This window comes from Macrobrachium rosenbergii, chromosome 25, assembly GCF_040412425.1.
Source record: "Macrobrachium rosenbergii isolate ZJJX-2024 chromosome 25, ASM4041242v1, whole genome shotgun sequence".
Taxonomy (NCBI): Eukaryota; Metazoa; Arthropoda; class Malacostraca; order Decapoda; family Palaemonidae; genus Macrobrachium; species Macrobrachium rosenbergii.
Window position 1 is genome coordinate 33,424,410 of NC_089765.1, and position 14,423 is coordinate 33,438,832.

The window sequence follows — 14,423 nt, forward strand, 5'->3', positions numbered from 1 at the left end:
GACTTCTTTACTGTATTCTTGTAGACAGAATAAAAACGCACATGGCATGAAATCATGAAATATTGACTGATTTTCTGAATGCACTTAATTTAATCCTATTATTACCTATGTATACAGTCAGCAATCCATAAACGTAAGCTGCAGTCGTTTTCCATTTCCCTAACAGATTTTATCAATAGTACCAATTGATTTAATAAACGAAAAAGTTTACATTTTTGTTCACCGATTGAATATATATTTGGTCGTCAACATACCTAAACCATATTATGTTGGGTGGAGTAATTTTGCCTTATATTGTGCTTTTCAAAAAATCAATAGACAAATTGCTCGAAACTGCTGATGAGGGCATATCTGGCTATACCAAAGTTTTTACTTTATATTTTCCATTGAATTAAAATTTAGTCTTTTATGCGTAGCTTAATCATTTCTATGTAGGCGTTTTTAGAGACTGGAATGTCTAGCTGTTTAAAGTGTGCGGTATCAGATACAAATTCTGTCAGATGATTAATGGATACATTAGTGAATAATGATATTTCTCAAAAATCACAAGCCTGCTATCACTATAGATTACATATATCACTATAGATTATATATATATATATATATATATATATATAATATATATATATATATATATATATATATATATATATATATATATATATATATATATATATATATATATATATATATATATATATATATATATTATATTGTATATATTATATTATATTATATTATATATTATATTATATTATAATATTATTTATATTGGAATAATGGTACTGCCCTTTATATTGGTTAGATCATCAGCAAGGTATTTTGATAAATTGTGTCAAAGGGAACAAGATGACCAGGCGGGAAAATTTACTGTATGTGTTCTGATGAGTTCATACAATTTGTAATGTTAGCGAAGTCGCACAAAACCTGTTTGAGATGTGATCGGTAGTTCTTTGACTTTTCTATATAATTACTTTCCACATGTCTATAGATTTTTTTAATTTGTTTCCTTCTTTGTATTTTTTTAACTTCAAAGGTCGTTCCTTTTTCGTTTCCATAATTATTTTCATGCAAGCCGTCCACTTAACCGACAGGGCAGTTTTCGCTTTATGTATATTTTCATCACATTTCAATTCATTTACGTCTATCTTCAGTAAATCGTTTCGGGCAGTTTGCTTTGTCGTTCAGATGTTTGTTGAACGGATTGACGACGCAACATTGGCATTGGTGGTCTACAGGAATCTTTGACTTCCCAGTTTCCTATTGAGTTACGTATACTTTTTACATCTTGGTACAGTTTTTTTTATCTCTTTTCTTCATAGCAATCAGTCTCGTAGTGTGTGTATCTTTCCTCTCTGGTTGTGTTGAGGATTCAAAATATCTTATTTTCTCGGAAGTACTTTAAAGAAATCCTGTCCTAGATTTTATTGATATTTAAATGTTTTCCAATATACTAAATTGAACATCATCCTTTCATTTCCAGCTGGGCTTTTCTTGCTGTTCATATTGTAAAAACTTTTAATCATTATATTCAAGAAAAAATCATCGGAGTCCTTTGGCGCTATAGGCGTGTTTAAGGGCGTTTGCATACTCCTTGGCAGCCTATTCCAATATGGGGAAAAGCACAAAAAGACTAGGAGAGACATTTGTATCCTTTATGCTTAAACTCAAAGGACAGTTCAAACCAAACGGAAAGGTGTGAATCCTGAGTGGCTTACCTTATTTAGGCATCTTCATTAAGGGTATATAGTCATACAAACTTATTTTATGTATACAATGGTGTCAGTACACAACAACATACAGACGGTTAGACATTTAGTCGTAGGAAAGTCAGGAGGCGTTCTCATTTATGAGTACGGGAGAGTACTCTGTTAACAAAGCCTATTCTTCCAGGTACTTTGTCACTCACTTGTGGTATTTCTCATTAGTCATTTGAAAGACAGTCGTTTGTCAGTCCTTAAGCTAAATTAAGCATAGTCCTTAATCTATACATTCTGCACATTTCTTTTTAATAAATGGCTCAAGGTTATACACTCTAAGCTTGATATCTATATTTCTACCAAATTCTCTTATATAAAAGTAGACTTTGTTTCTTCCCAATATATATACTAAACAAACTTTTCCCATTGAAATCATCATCATTTTCTTTAACATGAATGAACTGTTATCTTGCGCCTGTGATATAAATTTTTGTTTTCTGTTCTCTTTCAAGTAGTTTTCCATTCCCTTTTCAGTGATTGTACAGCCTTACCAATGTAAAAACTATCACTTGCTTTACAAGGGACTTGATATTATATATAAGCATCCTATGGAAATGTCGGGAGAGACCTTACAGAAGTGGTGTTTTCTTTGTCAAAGCTCATTCAATGTAATATAGTTCAAGTATATTTACTAGACAATATATATCTGGGTGGAAAACAAAAATGTCAGCACTTTCTGGACTGCCAAATACGTACAGGAAATAATTGGTTCAATTTTAACGTTTACCGAAAATTTACCAAAGTTTCTGTGTATGTACATTATTAGTATGACCACAACAGCAAAGATATCAGTTATTATACCTGTCCGCAAGACTAAAGCTCTAAACGAAGAGAGGTAAATTGATACTATATAGTCCCACTTAATTTTTCGGGTGACACCTGTTGTAACCATTAATTCAAGGGTCTGTCAGTGCTACACGAAGATGACAATTCAACGTAAATCCTACTAAAGTATAATTAATCCGATTATTAATGTCATTAATTAAGATTCATTGTATGGATTGTGTGTGATACCAATTCCTCTGTGTCAGATTACTTCGTTCATTTCCAGTTTTATTCATTCATATGATATTGCCCCACGCTCTCATGGGATGATCGTGTTTAGACCAGCTAATCATCATGTTTACATAATACATAAAAGGACAGATTGAAGTTTAGCAGCTTTTAATCAAGGACAGTATATGACGCCATGAATTTGGAGTCAAAACAATATCTGCTGGGGATTACAAATGAATTGATCGAGTTCGCAATTCTGGCACTCCTTAATGAGTTCGGCATTAATTAGAATATATATAGCATGATCAATTATTAGGCATGGGACAAAATGATTTCTTTTTATTTAGCGATTTTACTGTTGGTTGTCCAAGTTTCATATTTGCCTCTTTTGATGCTGATTTTCTTGAGTTGGTTGCTATTACTGATTTTGTATAAATCTTGGCCTACAGGTTACCAAGACCGGAGACTAATGGACCTAAAATCCCTACCTGTCTGTTATAGAAATAGCGACTTGTCAAAAGATTTTCCTGTTAGAACGATATAAATTTGGTCTGTTCACTCATGAAAAGAGGATCATATCATGTGACTGAGTATGTTTACGTAAGAGTACAAACACACGGGCTCACACACATTATATATATATATATATATATATATATATGTGTGTGTGTGTGTGTGTGTGTGTGTGTATATACATACATACATACATACATACATACATATATATATATATATATATATATATATATATATATATATATATATATATATATATATATATATATATATATATATATATAAAAATTTGTGTGCGCGCGCGCATGCATATTGCAAAATCAAGTCTACTAACTCGGTCAGTAAAAGAAGGTCAGTTGTTGAATGTTGTTGAATGACCTTACCGTCTTTGTTCTTCTAGAACTCTCCTCTTGAACTTTTATTGAATCCGTGGCCAGTCAGTGACAACAAAAATGAAGGGAAATGGTATGAAATCGAAATGGAAAACTGAAGCTTATACTGTATTCCTGATCGCATTTGGAATCATGTGGGTCGTGAAAAACTGAATTACTTATTCCCAAAAGTCCAGAGAACACCATGAGAAATAGTGCAGTTCCGAGTTAAGAAATTATTCAGGGTTTAAATAAACCATGGAATGGAGCGTTTGTCCGAATAGGTGTGTGATTTTTCTTTATTAATAGTTTCATAGGCATTTATATGCTTAATAAGTACTGATGGATTTCTTGTTCCAGTAAGCATCGAAATGAGTGTGCGTGCCTGTGATTGTGTGTGTAGAGAGAGAGAGAGAGAGAGAGAGAGAGAGAGAGAGAGAGAGAGAGAGAGAAATTGATTGATTAAAGGTTATATAACGGAGAGAGGGAGAGAAAGAAAGATTTTAATCATGTTGGGAGAGAATGTTTTCAGTCACATGTAAACCTCTCATGAATATTCCCAGCTATACAGGACAGATGAACATTAATACGCAAGTTGAAATAGCAGCACTGTTTAAGATCACTCCTCTAGCTTGATTAACCAATTACGTCAGAATCTAACTTTAATTGTTTTTTTTTTTTTTTTTTTTTTTTTGTCTTCGATATCGATTCATTCATGAAGACCCAGTGTTTATGGAGGACATTCGGCGTACTGAATACCCTAGAGTAAACAAAGAATCCGTCCGCGTCTGTAAATCCCGTCAAATTGGCACGAGAACTTCAGAACTACTTGACTTGAAGAATTTAAAACTTAAAGTGCGGTTTGTAAACTTTCTGAAATGTGAATTCATTTCCTTGTCACACACTAAGATCTTCATTCTGAAATGTGAATTCATACATAGATCTTGAAGCTTAATTTGTGGGCACTGCGCTCCTTTCAGATCAAAGGACTACAGGTTACCCTTTCAGATCAAAGGACTACAGGTTACCCATTCCTTCTCATTTCACTTCACTTGTATAGGTACGTATTCATGCGTCCAAGGTAAGAATTTTGCAAATGTAGGGCCTGAACGCCTAGTTACCTCACATGAATACTTGCAGGGTTCGTTTTAGTAGATTGAAATGATGATCTTCAAATTTTCCAGGTCTGCTAAGCCCATGGGTCCATTTAAGGTTCTTGGATGCTGTATTTAAATTCACGAGGTTTATGACAGATTTAGATTAACAGATTTTTTTGTAATTTAAACAAAGTTACATAATGAAAGGTAGATAGGTAGGTTATTAGTAATATCTGAATTTTGTTTTTAGTTGCTTTGTTCAGATAAGAAGAACGTTATGATTAGAACGATAATTACAAGACCTCGTGTTAATGTTCAGCAACACAATATAAAAGATTCGACTCTACTGTGTATGAAAAGATAATTAAAAACTGATACTTCATGAACGAATAGAGTAATATTCATGAATATGAATGAAGTTGCTACTTACAGTAGCGGAAATGATGTTTTATGATATTTTTGTGAGAGAAGCTTCGAATTATGCAAAGTGGACTGAAATGTTAACAGACTTACTCTGATGTCTTGAGATGAAGATGAAAGGCAGTCCACCGTTAAAATGATAATTCTCTTTAAGGAAACAGAACACCCAAGTGAACATGTGAATACCAAAATAAAAATTTCAATATGGTCTCTTTAAAGCGCTGTCATGACTTTAAAGTAATTACTGTATGTGGCTTCCTCCTTGAATAACATTCTCTTCAAATTATGAATGAGTTTTTTTTCTGCATGACTGTAGTACTTAAATATTTATGTCGTGAGGGGTAAAGTCTGTGGATGGTTTCATAATATTGTAATGCCTAGTTTGACAAGAGTAGAGCTCATGAATAATTTTGTTTGATGAATGGAATGCTGATACCCAGTGTTAGGCATTCTATTAGTAACGTATTTCCTGTTTTTCTTCTTATTGATTTCTCATGAAATTATGATCTGTTACATACAAGTTATACAAATGTTTGGATGTTATTTTTGATTACTCAGTGTACAAGGTAACACAAAATCTCTCTCTCTCTCTCTCTCTCTCTCTCTCTCTCTCTCTCTCTCTCTCTCTCTCTCTCTCTCTCTCTCTGAAAACAAAAGCAAGGTTCTGGATATATAAGCGTCCTGTTCCAGGACTGAATTTATTTTGAAGGTCGCTTAAATATCAAGTGCCAGTGTTACTTAAAATAGGTCGACCTTTTATCATTTGTTCTTAAAATAGGTCTTAGGAACCTCTTTTTTTGACATTTGAATCTTTCTGGCTAGAATACTTACATGGTTAGAATCACTCCTTGAGCTTGAACTTACTTCAGTTATCATTCCATAATTTCAGTTATCAGTTTCATTTCTGATTTTAGTTTAATGTATTCCTTGGAATTCATTTTAAATAGCGTTGCTTCATTTTAGTTTGGAATAACATCGTTGATTTCAGAGTTCGAATTCTGCGTCTTGATTTAAGTCCATTCCTTGACTGCAGTTTTTGCTCAGATTTTTCACTCCTCCAGTTTGATGTGAAGTTCAAGATCATTACCGATTAAAATTTTCTTTTACTCTACAAACAACGGAGGACCATCCTCTTGCCAATTAAGTACATTTCTGTCCAAGCTTCCAAGAACTGCAGCCTGAGAATAATTCACTCAAATTCTCTTTCGTCCTCTTGTATTTTTGGTTCTTATAAGAACATATAGACACACGTCTGTTATGTAAATTTTCAGTTCATTTTAAGGTCATGTGATAAAAATGGGGATGACGTTGAGTATGAGACTATATCAAATGCTTTTATTTTAAAATGGCATGCTACGTTAGTATCGTGTTCTCTCTCTTTTTTCACTCTAACAGGATGAATGGCTTAACGTCTCCATCTCTCAAGATTTATATAAAAATTTAGATGTGCTCTGATCAATATATTTCTTATGGTCACGAAAGTGACTAGTTAGAAAATTATGGTAAATAGCTTCTTTCATCATTAAATGCTGAACAGTTCCTGTTTTAATTTTTTTCTGTATACGGTCAGTCGATAAATCTTTTTTTCCCAAAGGACAACTAATATTCATGTTTCCTTAGCCTTCCTAATGTTGCCAAGGGCATTCTGCAATAGGTTAATAGTAATTGAGACTAAGGGCAGCTTTATGAGCGATGAGGCTGCCCATAGTAACTCATGACTGATATCTTACTTTTGAGAAACTCCCAGCGAAAGTGGAAGAAAATACCGCACGAAATTAATTATTGTACGTAAGGCATCATATATTTATAAATGATAAAATCATTGCAACCTGTTTTAGGTTATTTGCCTTTCATTTACTAGAATACTGTTGTCCGATGTGGATGTCTGCCTCTTCCAGAGATTTATCTCATTTAGACCGAGTGGTTTGTGGTAGTATGTTTGTGTTTCCTAACATTAGCTCTCATGACTTGGACCAAGATGGTATCTTGATTATTAGTTTTTCATAAGTTGTATTTTAACAGAGATCTTTCACATTCACAATTACTCCCTGATCCTTTTTTTTCCTGCCGAGAGCGACCAGATTTGCTGGAGAGTAGCACCAGTAAGCAGTAAATGCTTTATTCCTCACATTGTTGGATTGTGGAACAGTCACCCTGAGGATGTCGTGCAATTGGAACGTCAGAAATTCAAGCGAAGTTGCAATGTATTACTACTCTAAAGGATTTTCCTTGTATTTTATAATTTACTGACATTTTATCTGTTTATTTATTTGTTTGTTAATTAATTTTTTTCTAATAACTGGTCTCTCCTGTCTGTATTTGCCTGTTACCTTTTGTTACTTCTTTCAAATGAACACCATATTTTTTGGAAACTTGAATTTCAAATAATGTCCCCTGTGCATTTGTTCCATATGAATAGGGTTCATCTTTTAATAATAATAATAATAATAATAATAATAATAATAATAATAATAATAATAATAATAATAATAATAATAATAATAATAATTAGCAACATAAATTTATATATTATGCTTAGGATGTAATGACAGATATCTCAAGCTGTTTGGAAGAAATTAATTAGTTTTATATTATTGTTAAATAATATGAGATTAAGATCTTGAACGACAGTAATTGCTTTGCTACTACTTAATAATCTAAACTTTATATGGGAAAACACCCATCTTCAATGTCTTTTTGCAGAGTGTTTCAAAGGAACCTGATAAAGCACCCGTTGTTGCAGAATTAGGTCCAATATAGATGTTTAGGTGAATATTGCAGACTTTCATATTTAACCTTTTAACAACATTAACTACTTTGGTAGTGCCTGATTTAAGAATATGCAGGATAAAGCCCTTTCTACACTATGGTTTATGAAATGAGATGAGATGGAGAGGGTACTGGATTAATTAATGGTTTTATGAAATGTCGTCGGATTTCAGCAATTGTTAAATTTGCGGCGTTTTTTCATTCATAACCAAATGTTCCGTTCAAAGGACTCCAAATTTTATTACTGCATCAAGACTTTTTATAGCTGTTCAAGATTGATTCATTGATCAGTATCTGGAGACTGCCATGACAGCATCTAATTTCATGTGTGACAAATATATTTATTACAAATAACGTAAACTGGAAGTAATAAGTAAAACCAAATTATGTAATTTACAAAAACATTGCAGCCCATGCATGCTTTAACGAGGCTGGACTATTGCCGCACACGCAAACATTGTAAAACTACAGTACTTGCATCAAGAATTGCAAGAACTTGTGGAAAAGAGGCACAATCCTTTAAATGCAAGACGTTCCTCGTATTTCCTGCGCCACCCTCCCTTCCCCCAACCTCTGTCAGGTTACTCCTTATCGGAAACCTTTGTTTTCCTACCTGGCTCTCTCTTCCACGACTTGCCCTTGGGCATGTCTGTCAACGACGACTCGAAGAACGTAACGAGATAAACAGAATGAAGAGTAGGTAGGAAGGAATCGCTATTCCCGATTTTACAAGTCAGCAGAGTGACGCGGTAAGAGGAACCGCTCGAGTGTGCTCATGGTTATTTGAAGATTTTCTATGGAGTAGTGTAACAAAAAGACTTTGATTCAAGTGGTTCACCTCTTTTCCATATTAATTTATTAATATTTTTTTCTGCAAGATCAGAGGTCATCAGAACTTCTAACTCAAGTATAACTAACAGTATGATTCTAAAGAGACTTGCTCACGCAAATTAGAATTTTTTTTTTTTACAAAATAATTTACTGGAAGTAAAAATTAATAGCATAAAAACTAAGATGTCCGGAGGTAGCCAAGTGCTAATGAATTTAGACAAAATTATGGATTTAGGTGTGAAATAGGGTGATGCGGAAAGGAGAAGTTAATCCATTCCTTGAGAGAGAGAGAGAGAGAGAGAGAGAGAGAGAGAGAGAGAGAGAGAGAGAAGGGGGGAGGGTTGTGGTGGAAGGGGTAGGGTCCTCATAACAGGTTTTACTTTTGAGGGCGAGACAAGCAGCGGGCAGGCAGGCTCTAGGCAGGTCCTGGATTCAGTGTTGTTGAGGCAGGCGGCGGATAAACGTCTCTGCTGGTAGCAGTCGTCGCTTCCACTGCCGCAATCTGTGTACTGTAGAAAGGCTTTGTTTTCTAACTCTTGTCGTTGCGTAGAGGAGCCAACGGTTTGCGACTCCGTGTCACTTCGTTCTCTCCTTCGATCGTCAGATGGTGTGTGTGCCTTGTTTGCTCTCGCTTTTGCCTTCGAAGATTTAATACTTCTCGCTCTTTTGATTTTGTCTTCTCGCTCGTCGCTTCCGTTTTCCGAGGATTTAAGAATGTTTGAATTTTTTTACCTTTTTTCCGACGATGCATAAGATGTTTTAAAAGTGGAGAAATGAATTGTTATAGTGACTGTATCCTAAGATTTTTTAGTGTCAGTTTTTCGTGTTGAAGTTTCCAAGCATAAGTGTGTTGAAGAAAAACATTGACAGTTATACCAGTATGGATATAGATTTATAACTGTGCACAGATATGTAAATAGTTGATAGCTGAACTGTTTTTATCCAGTGGACCGAAGAAACTTGTTTCCCAACGCCCAGTGATGTGGTCCTGGACTTCGACAAACCCCCAAAAGCGGTTGTTCCAGTGAGGGGACTTGAGGTGCTCACCGGTTACTCTCTGGTTCTTTCTTGAATCAATTTCTTTTCCTCATTTTCTGTCTTTCTCTTTGAAGCCCTATTATTTAGGGGTCGGTGGTACCGCATGGGCCTTGCGCGGAGCCCAGCCCCCGCCCACATGATGGCGTGTTGTGGTTGTGGGCTGCGACGACGGTCAAGCACGCCCATACCCTTTGGGCCGCAGGACCAACACTCGCCTCGGTGACGACCCATCGTCCACCCACAACCCGATGGCTACTTGAGTACCATCGGGTTGTACAGCACCCTCAGGGCCAGCCAGAGCAGCAGCCCCCGCAGCAGTGAGGGCAGCACTTGCAGCACCGTTACCACTACCCTCGCAGGCAGCCTGCGGGAGGGACTTAGACGGAACAGCGAGGGCAGCTTGACGCCCGTCAGTCTCACCCTCATTGAGCATATTTCGCGTCTAGTAGACCCCCCCGGAGAGCCCCCGCCGTGCGTCTTCTGCCGGGGGAGCGAAGGGGAGGATCAATCTGCCACCAAAACAACTCACGCCCCGGCGACACTCTCTGCACTTACAGGAGGTGGGTTAAGGAAAGCAGAGCACTTAAGGGGTCTTTCTTATAAAGGAATTGGAATCATCTCTCTCTCTCTCTCTCTCTCTCTCAATATCCGGAATCTTTTTTCCCAGGCCAAGCACTTGTCTGAATATTTGCTGAGTTTGGACCTTAAGCCTTGTTTGCTTAGCAAGACATTATTGCACCTCATTACCTCAACTTGTCAGAAAAGAGAATTCTGATTTCTAAGTTTTTCTTATTGAGATTTAATTAACGGGGCATAGAGAAAAATATAACATATAATACAGAATAACAACTCAAAAAACACGCACTTATAGAGTGATAAAAGAAAATAGAGAAAGAAAACTATTAAACCTTTAGCTGCCACAATTGTGATTGAAATAGGATTCGTAGAAAGGATTTTACTTATAAAATCATAAAATCTGACATGTCAACATACTTAAGATTTTTCAGACTGAAGGAAGATCGGACATAATTTAGGGAAAGGGAAAATGTCTATGGTATATTCATCAGAGATGACCACCAAATAAAGAAAAATTAAAGCTATATAACTAATTAAGCTCATCTGAAAAGAAAAGAAGGAACTTTTAGGGTGCTTATGACAAGTGAGCATGATGAGAAGATAGAAGATAGAACATATAAAAATAAAATTAATACAATAGAAATAAAATTAATACAAAAAATATGGGCTAGGGTTGAAGACAAGGAATGTCTAAAATTTCAAGACTGGGTCTTTAACTCTGGAGGGTTTATTTTTTGGTTTCAGGAAGGTGGCAAAAGAAAATAAAACACTTGAGTTGTGGGATGAAGGAAAACCATAAATTATTGGATATAGTAAGATAGATAGGGTGGGCAAGAGACAGATAGCTGAGAAAAGAAGACATTATGAAAAAGGAGGAAAATATGGGCAAGGGACTCAGGCAAAACAGTAAGTTATTCTGCGAGGAATCTGGTGAACAAAGAAGGTTTATTGAGCAAATCACTCTTTGAACGAAACATGCAAATGAAGATATGATGTCAAATGGAGCGGTGTCTAATGAGAGTTAAGTCATAAGTTGATTTAGTGAGTATTTTGAAAATTTATTGAATGTGGAAAGCAGAAGAGAGGCAGAGATGTTTAACGCATTTGTGGAAGGGTTTGTGTGAATGTGAGAATGCGCAAGTGGCTTCAAGACATAACAAGGAAGGGGTATGGTAGGATTTTAATTAAAGGAGTAAAACAGATGACAAATGGATTGATAGGGGAATAATAATGTGGCCTTAGGTAAGAAAGATGGCAAGTGGGTCAAGTGTTTGAAAAGAAACATTTAAATGAGATATATAATGAAATATCTGTGTGACATATATGGACATGGAAAAATCTTATTGTAGAATGGAAAGGGGGCAATTGTAAAGGGTGTTAAGGATGTAGGGTATAGAGGGCAGGTTGTGGTGAGCAATGATAAGTTCCTATGATGTAAGTGAAGTGTGTGTTAGAATTTGTACGTGGGAGGGTGAAAGATTTGTTGTGAAAATGGGGCTCAGAATCACTCAATATCACTTCAGCCATTCAAAACATGTAAGGAGAAGGTGATTCAAGAAGCATAAGGTAAAAGTCTGTAGATGGAAGTGCAAAGTTGCGAGACAATGCCTGATGATTAAAGGTGATGTTGTACTGATTTAGAAAAATGAAGAGAAACTTCAGAAATTTGTGAAAGAGTATAAAGAAGAAATGAATTTGGGCAACAATCAGTTTATGAGGCTAAATGGAAACCTAGAAGATAAAACCTTAAATATTAATATGGGTAGTAAATAGGGAAGCAGTTAATTCAGATGGTCATATGGGAGTCTAGTGAATAATGGCAGGGTGCCATAGGAGGGGAGGCAGGACATGTGCTAAAGATTCAGAGGAAACCTAGAGTGTCTGTTAAACTCATGTTTGGAAAATATGAAGGATTATTTAACTAGACGTCCATCATGAAAATGACATGTAGGTACGATGAACTGTTTCCACATGATATGTGACCCGGAATTAAAATGATGATAAAAGTGAATATTGCTTGATTGTTGGGAAAGGCGGGGGAAGATTGTGGAAATGTCTTGCACAAGGAGTCCTCCACTGATTTCCAGTCAAAGTGCAAGTTTCTGTGTTCAGTGTGTTAGCCACTCCGTGTTAGAAGAAACAGCTGCTGTGTTATATATATATTTATATATATATATATATATATATATATATATATATATATATATATATATATATATATATATATATATATATATATATATATAGAGAGAGAGAGAGAGAGAGAGAGAGAGAGAGAGAGAGAGAGAGAGAGAGAGAGAGAATATATATATATATATATATATATATATATATATAGAGAGAGAGAGAGAGAGAGAGAGAGAGAGAGAGAGAGAGAGAGAGAGAGAGAGAGAGAGAGAATATGTCCTTATCACTGACTGGCAGTTGTGCTTTGAATATGGCAAATATGGCGTTCTTAAATAATGTCTTACATTATATGGGCCTGACTTTAACGTTTGGCAGCCGTCATTGACTTGTTTTATTTATCATTGATGCAATATATCATTTAATTCAAATATCATTCCTGACAAAGGATTAAAAAACGATTGAAATATTGCGTTCATGCTAAACCTTTTTAAATAGATTGACATTCACAAGCAACCTAAATTGCTCGGGGCCCCTCACCTTTTATGTAAAAAGAATCTTTCCGTATCAAGCGGCATTTTTCCATGTGCTTGTAATCCTTATTTGACATTCAAGTAAATGTGATATTTCAGGTTAGTGTATAAATATATAATTTCTTGTTTTGAGCTCTTCAGCTTATAATCGTAGTCATCTGTTTGCCAAGCCCTGATATCTAACGCACCATAACCTATATTGTTTCCGAATATTGTTACCGTTGCATTGATATCACAGCGAATCGCGCTTTCAACTCATTTAATAGGAGAGATGTACCTCGCAGTACGTACATTGCATGTTATTCATATTGGAAATTGCACATATTGTCCATGGTGTCAGCGCGAACCGTTGTTTTTGTTATTAGCTATATTCTTTCTGTTTTGTCTGATATGCACGGGGCATATGAAGAAGTCGTGAAATAGAATAAGATGCTTGTAATCGTCAGTGAGTTAAAACAAAAAACAAATTTCACCGTAATTTCTCTCTCCCTAATTCTGTGGCCTCTCCATGCATGCATTTGATATGTAGTTACCGAAAACCAGTTACCTGGCTGCCTTTTGTTCTTCAGTTTGATTCATGATGGAAATTGTACCCTTCCTCTGAGCTTGTGGGAATTACAGTGCTAGTGTTCATGTTCTAGACGTGAGGTGTTTGTTATAGAATCAAACGTGAAGATCGTTGGCCTTTAACCTTTGGAAATCAAAATGATAATGGTATATCTGTAATTTTAGATCTAAGTATTTTCATAAATAATGAAGTGCGCTTTTCGATACACTGAATTTCATGAATTTAGATGCCTTCAGAGATAGCATCCTAAGATTGAAGCAGATTGCCGTTGACACATAAGTGAAGGGCTAAATGTGTGATAAATTCGAACATATTCTAGAATAAGGATTAAGTAATTTCGAATATAGCTTCTCCCGTGAAGGCGAGAAAATATTATAACAATACTTTTGAGAAGTGTTTATAAAATATTGTGGGAAATCCTTGAGAGCTCATTAAGTTTTGTGGCTATAACTTTTCTCCGTGAAGGGAGCAGCATCGATACAACCTCTCCTCTTTCATACTCTTCGAGAAAAGCTTTAATAATGTGCCATCGTTCAGAATTAATGAGATTTAATAGGTATTGCTGGCTTGGTGTCGTTTTCAAGACCTTTCGCAAAGCTATCCGTGTATCTTGCTGCAGTAGTCTGTGAGAGGATGATGATGGTCAAGATGTTCTTGTGTACCAAATCTTTTTTAATCTTTTGGAAGTTATGTACATCAAATCATTGGATATACGGATAAAAACATGCAATAGTCTCTTGAAATTAAAAAAAAAAAAAATGTGAAAATCTCTGTATAGTTCCACTTGGAAACCCAGCTTGATTGAACTGCAACGGTAAAGCAAT

General features: G+C 35.5%; 1 protein-coding gene across 2 annotated transcripts in view; it reads left to right on the plus strand.

The window, feature by feature from the left end:
* The window catches only part of LOC136852542 (rho guanine nucleotide exchange factor 11-like), an 846,605-nt gene that overhangs the window by 364,655 nt on the left and 467,527 nt on the right, over positions 1 to 14,423 (plus strand). The window contains exon 1 of one of the 2 annotated variants that reach the window (XM_067127280.1): positions 9,195 to 10,358. The exons of the other annotated variant lie outside the window; for it this stretch is intronic. The gene's annotated coding sequence lies outside the window, so the exon portion shown is untranslated. Of the gene's footprint in view, positions 1 to 9,194; positions 10,359 to 14,423 lie in introns of those variants that run through there. 2 annotated transcript variants of the gene reach the window in all.